Here is a 7,346-nt window from a genome sequence, read left to right on the forward strand (position 1 = left end):
TGTCTTAATACTTTAACCTTTAAACCCTTACCCATATGTGTGACATCCCCAATTTCACGGCCAGAAAAGACCGATTTGTTTATGCTTTGTTTTTAAAATCAGAGTAATCGTTTAAAGAAAATTGTTGCGGAATTTGTTTCCAAAACAAAATATGATAAGAATTTATCAAAGCATTTCTTAAAGAAAAGTATTTTCATTATATAACAAAATCTCGGGATGTCATGTTCTGATACACATAAGCATAAACAGAACTTACATTTATTTACACTAATGATTTACATCTCCTTTAATCTCTCAGTGAAATATGTCTTCGTATTGATACCTGTGATACAAAGAAAACTGAGTGGGTCAGGCTTGGGAGTCTTGTGAGCATATAGGGCTTTCGACCCACAATAATATAATTATTATATTCAACCATCAAACAATCAACCCAATTACCCATCCCCATTATCTTCTTTATTTCTCAAGGTTTTACCATAAGAATTCAACTGTCATTCATTCATTCGTTCCTAAGGATTGACACAAATTCCATTGCTACATAAGGCGCATCTACCAACATCATCCTTTAAGCGCCTCTGCCAGGATTACGTCATATACTATGAGGCGCAACTGCCAGGTTTATGACATTCTCTTTTGGGCGCATCTGCCGACATTATCCTATAAGCGCATCTGCCAGGATTATCCTAGAAGTGCGTCTGCTAGTATTATGACATTCTCTATTTGGTGCATCTACCAATATTATTTGTTGGAATAGTGTCTAAGGCTGCAACTATATTTGGTAAGTACTTGACCCGATTGAGCATGGTCCTTTTGGGTTGCCTTCACCATAACAACTTGGCAGGATGATTTACAATGAGAGAAGAAATATTATAAGGAATAATAATATTGTTATTTGATTAATATAAATAATAAATTAATTAGGAATTAATTTGGTGACTTAAAGAGATTAATTAAATAGAAGGGCATAAACTGTCAAGTGTATGATAGTTGTACTTTGGGCTGTAATCCCTTATGGATAAGGGGTGGACGGTTTTGGGGCTTTGGATAGACCTTGAAATCGTCCAAGGCTTATCATTAGGGTATTGGATTGCTTAGGGCCTAAGTTATCCAATTAGGGTTTAAGGGTGAAACCCTAGGAGCCTTACAAGTATAAATAGACCCTAGGGGTCATGTAAAATCAGGACCCTTGTGACTAAAGGAACCCTGGCCGATTTCTTCCTCCCCTCTCCTCTCTCTATAATCATCCTCTTGCTAGTTGGTGTTTGTAAGCCATTAGAGGAGTGACAATTGTGACTCTAAGCTCCAAGGACAAGAAGATTCAAGCAAGCAACATAAGGTAGTCTTCTAGATCTGTTTTTCTTATGTTATTACCTAGATCTATTGTTCAAAAGTCTTAGATTCAATGCATGTTCAATTAGAGAAACCTAGATCCAAGCATTAGGGTTTGTATGTGCACATAAGAATGTTCATATGGCTAAAATCCATCAGTGGTATCAAAGCCTAGATTAGTTTCTATTGAATTGATGTATTGGTTGCTTGTTTGATGCTTGCAAAATTCGAATTTTGTCACCCTGCCTGATGAACTCGGGAGTTCCATAGTGGACTCGGCAAGTAGGCCTCAACTCGGCGAGTCCATTGTGGTACTCGGTGAGTTCGAGCGTCAGAAATAGCTAATTTTGGGACTTCTTGTTGTTTATCCTTTAGATACTTACCTTAATCATTTTAGGTCAATATTAATCCGATTTTAAGATATATTTGAGTATATTCTTGACCTAATTGAAGATATTTATCAATTAATTAAATATTAGTTTCCTTATGATAATTGATTAATTATTTTAGTTAAATTGGTAAATTGTTTTGCAAGAAATAATTAAATAAATCAAATATGAATAATTAAGTGATTAAATGTTAATTTAGATTATTTGTTATTTGATCCCCTATGTTTTGAAAAGTTTAAAACTTGCCCTCAAGTTTTGAAATTTATGTTTTGTGATTAAAAGTTTAATTTAGACAATTTAAATTTCAAACCCTAGAATTTTACAAGTTTAAAATTCAACCCTATACTAATATAATATTACAAGATTAATATATAAATATATATATATATATATATATATATATATATATATATATATATATATATATATATAATTAAAATGCTAGTCTTACCGTTAGTAGGCTTCATTCATGAAGCCGATCTATAAAGTGGGTATAAGGTTGCTGCCTATAAAATGGCGCTTAATGGGTGTACACTCACACCCACCGCTTGCTTGATCGGTGGAGGGTCGTTAGCTGAACGGGTAGGATAGGTCAACCTCATCTCCTCATTAAAAGTATAATATGAAATACAAAGTAACTACATGTTTTTCAAAATTCCCAATCCTAGTTACTTTAGGAAAAGTGAATTGATGCAATCCCATGAAATTACAATTTGCACCCTTGCTAAGAAGTTAGTGGAGCGTGTGTGGTTTACCGGCACACTCCGACACACTAATTGGTTCTAAGCAAAGGTGGCAAAGGGTGATTCATTGTTTATCATAGTTCGATGGAGCGTGTGTCGTTTACCGGCACATCGAATAGATGATTGTTACAATGAAGGCACCATGTGAATTTGCATGGTAATTCACACCCACTTTGTGATCCTCGGTGTCCCAATCACAAACGAGAGGGGCATATCGATATTTAAGCATGCCATTAAAAAGTTTCAATGAATCTCATCTAAACCTAGGAATTCTCAATACATTTAGACTTAAAGTTATGTTTTATGGTGGAGAATTAGTGAATCGTCATTCACTTACCTTCAAATTGTTTGCATGTTAGATTACAGCATCCCTTTTCTAATATGTAAATATTGTTGTTGGATCCTAGCCCTAATTTTTCTTGGGTAATAATTAGGGATTTAAATTCTAATCTATCTTTGTCCTTTCTATTTGTAGATGTCGAACGCGAACAACGCTGCTGCTAGCTTGTTCACATTGATGAGCCTTTGCCAAAAGGTGACTTCCGATGGGACGAAATTTAGCGAATGGATAAGATACATTCGCACAATTGCTCGCTACGAGGACAAGGAGTATGTCCTCGATGAGAAGCTCGAGAAGATCAATCCAAAAATCGCTACTCCGGATGAAATCACCGCTTTTGAAACTCATGAGCGTGATGCAACGAAGGTTCACTGCATCATGATAGCCACTATGAACTCCGAATTCCAAAAGCCCTACGAGGACATGTATCTGTACAAAATGCACCAAGACTTGTTGGAGAGATACCACCAAAACGCGAGGCAGGAACGTTACGAGATCTTCACTAACATGATCTCCGCCAAAATGGGTCATGGTGAATCTCTAACCGTGCACCTGCAAAAGATGCAAAGGTATGTCGATCGTCTTCGCAAGTTGAAAGTTGACTTTGGGGAAGACTTAGCGATCGACATGGTGCTTCACTTCTTGCCTCCGTGTTACAACCAATTTAGGATGACCTACCACATGAACAAAGAAGAGGTCACCCTAAGTAATCTCCAAGGTCTCCTTAGGGTTGCTGAGAGCAACCTCAAGGACAAGTCTGTTGCACCAGCTCCCAATCCACCCGCTGCTCCTGTTTTGGCCATTGGGCAAAGAAGAGGCAAGAAGAGGAAGGCTTTGTCTAAGATCCACCGCAAGGGAAAGTCCCGAGATGGTTCCTCCTCTAGTGGGACCAAAGTTGATCCCGCTAAGCCTAACCCTAACCCAAAGGAGGCAGAGTGCCACCATTGCCACAAAATAGGGCATTGGAAGAGAAGATACCCAGAGTACCTGCAAGCTATCAAGGAAGGAAAGATCAAGCCGTCTTTCGCAGGTATTTATACAATTAAATATGATGATTCATCTCATGCTATTTCTTGGGTCCTCGATACCGGTTGTGGTTACCACATTTGTTATGAATTGCAGGGACTAAGAAGAAATAGGGATGTGGAGCATGGAAGAATAAATCTAATCATGGGGAACAGAAGATCGTCGCCTGTGACCAAGATTGGAGTGTATTCTCTAGTGCTTAGGAATGGTTTATGTTTAGATTTGAACAATTGTTGTTATTCGCCAGAAATGGAAAGAAACATCATTTCATTTCATGGTTTGTTTAGACAAGGATTTAGATTTTCTTTTAATAATGAGAATGGTTCTATTTGTGCTTATCTAAATGGTGTCTTATATTTTGAAGCAATACCATGTAATGGAATTTATGAAACTGTTATGATTGTAGATAACCTAGGAAATGATGTTTTATGCATGGATTCTTCCAATAGTATGGATAGAGCATCCTTGTGGCATTGTCGTCTTCGACATGTCAACAAGAAGCGCATAGCCCAACTCCAAAAGGATGGAGTGTTGGATTCATTCGACCTTAGGGAAGATGACACATGCGAGTCTTGTTTACTTGGAAAGATGACCAAGTCACCGTTCACTAGCGCATGTGAAAGGGGTGAGGGTTTATTGGACCTAATACATACCGATGTATGTGGACCCTTTAGATCCACCACAAAGAATGGGAACCGCTTCTATGTGACTTTTAACGATGACTATAGTAGATATGGGTATATATAATTAATCAAGCAAAAGTCAGAAACGTTTGAAAACTTCAAAGAATTCAAGAATGAAGTGGAGAATCAATTGGGCAGGAAAATCAAGATGATTCGATCCGATCGAGGAGGAGGTACCTAAGTCTTGAATTCCACGACTATCTAAAAGAGTGTGGAATAGTTTCACAATTAAAACCACCTAGGACACCGCAATCGAATGGTGTGGCAGAAAGGCGTAATCGAACCTTGTTAGACATGGTCTGCTCTATGATGAGTCGTGCTTCACTATCTATCTCATTCTGGGGGTATGCCTTAGAGACTGCCGCCCATATCCTTAACCGAGTCCCTACTAAGAAGGTTGCCAAAACACCTCACGAGATGTGGACATGGAAAGCTCCCTCGTTAGCACATATCAAGGTTTGGGGTTGCGAGGCTTTCGTAAGACGAGATACTCACGACAAGCTCGAACCTCGTAGTGAGCGATGTATTTTCATCGGCTACCCGCAGAAATCCTTTGGATATCTCTTCTGTAGACCAAAGGACAATGTTGTCTTTGTTGCGAGGAGAGGAGTTTTCCGAGAGCGACAACTCATAAGCCAAGGAGACAGTGGGAGGCAAATCGAGCTTGAAGAGATTCAAGAGTCGATAGATGAAGGAACCACTACCGCTGGCCCTCAACCCAAGGAGGAAACTCCAGTTGAACCGATTGACGAGTCCTTACCTCTTAGACGTTACGAAAGAGTTAGAGTTCAACCCCAGTTTTATGATTTTCATATTACTACAGAAGGGGACACGTATATTAGTGATGGTACACTAATAAATCTAGATGAACCTAATAGCTATAAGGAAGACATGGCAGGCCTGGAGTCTGCAAAATAGAAAGAGGCAATGGATAGCGAGATCCAATCCATGTATGACAACCAAGTTTGGAATTTGGTTGATAATGTGCCCGGACGTAAGACCGTTGGGTGCAAATGGATCTTCAAGAAGAACACCGACGTGGATGGAAACGTACACACACATAAGGCGCGATTGGTTGCGAAGGGCTTTACTCAAACTCCCGGAGTTGACTATGATGAGACCTTCTCACCAGTTGCGAAAATAAAGTCTATTAGAGTGATGCTAGCTATTGTTGCATTTCATGATTATGAGATTTGGAAAATGGATGTCAAGACCGCTTTCCTTAACGGGAAATTGGCTGAGGATGTTTACATGGTTCAGCCAGAGGGTTTTGTTGATCCGAAGCATCCAAATAGAGTGTGTAAGCTTGAGAAGTCCATTTATGGACTTCAACAAGCATCTCGCAGATGGAATCTTTGCTTCGATGAGAAAGTCAAAGAGTTTGGATTTTTACGAAGCGAAGATGAATCATGTGTATATGTCAAAGCCAGTGGGAGTATAGTTAGCTTTCTCATTTTGTATGTCGATGACATACTGCTCATAGGAAACGACATCCCGACACTGCAGGAGGTTAAGTCCTGGCTCGGGAAGTGCTTCACTATGAAGGACCTCGGATAGGCTTCCTATATTTTGGGAATAAGGATAGTGAGAGAACGAAGTAAGAGACTAATAGGACTTAGTCAGAACACTTACTTAGATAAAGTACTAAAACGTTTTAGTATGGAAAACTCGAAGAAGGGAGAATTACCGATACAAAATAATGCCAAGTTGAGTAAGACTCAAAGTGCGAGTACCAAAGCCAAATAGCAGAAATGAGCCGAGTATCATACGCTTCCGCAGTTGGCTCAATCATGTATGCTATGACTTGTACTCGCCCTGATGTAGCCTTTGCTTTGAGCATGGTTAGTAGATATCAAGGGAACCCTGGCAGAGCCCATTGGATTGCGGTGAAGAATATCCTTAAGTACCTTCAGAGGACCAAGGAATGGTTTTTAGTCCTCGGAGGGAGTGATGACTTGAAGGTGCGAGGGTATAGTGACGCCAACTTTCAGACCGATAGAGACAACTACCGTTCGCAATCGGGCTGGGTCTTTAGCCTAAATGGAGGAGTAGTGACTTGGAAGAGTTCCAAACAAGAAACCGTAGCTGATTCAACGTGCGAATCAGAGTACATCGCAGCGATCGAAGCGTCGAAAGAGGCAATATGGTTAAAGAACTTCATTGGTGATCTTGGAGTTGCACCTAACATAAAGGAGCCCATGGAGAATTTCTGTGATAATGAAGGAGCGGTTGCCTTGACCAAGGAACCAAGGGATCATGGTAGATCTCGACATATCGACATAAAATATCATTTTATAAGACATCGTGTAGAAGAAGGACAACTCGTGGTGAAGAGGATATCATCAAAAGATAACCCAGCAAATCCGCTTACGAAGGGACTGAGCAGGGTTAAGTACTTGTAGCATGCTAGGAGTATTGGCTGAATGATGATATTAGTATAGATTAGATAGTATTAGAAACGTGTGATAGATAAATGTAATTAACATTTGATGATTAAGTAAAAGAGTATTATTTATGAGTAATGTTACTGTCTTATGTTAATTGTTTAACTATTGTTTCACTTTGCATGTTTTGACTTCCAGAATACTTGAGTTTATTAAGAATAATCGAATTATTCAAATTGTCCACAATCGTTCATATGTTGGAAGTAGGTATGAATGAAGATTGTCATGAATTGGTGTGTAGATTGTCTAAATGCTATTAGACATAGCAAAAGTTTGCTGCAACGTTCATGAGTGCTTATGAACTAGTTTTGAGCATTGGAACAAACCTGCGCTTGCTGGAATCACCTTATGGAATGTGATAAAAGGGTGATCGCAAGACGATAATATCATAT

The sequence above is a fragment of the Lactuca saligna genome, chromosome 9 (assembly GCF_052625555.1).
Source record: "Lactuca saligna cultivar CGN05327 chromosome 9, ASM5262555v1, whole genome shotgun sequence".
Lineage (NCBI taxonomy): Eukaryota > Viridiplantae > Streptophyta > Magnoliopsida > Asterales > Asteraceae > Lactuca > Lactuca saligna.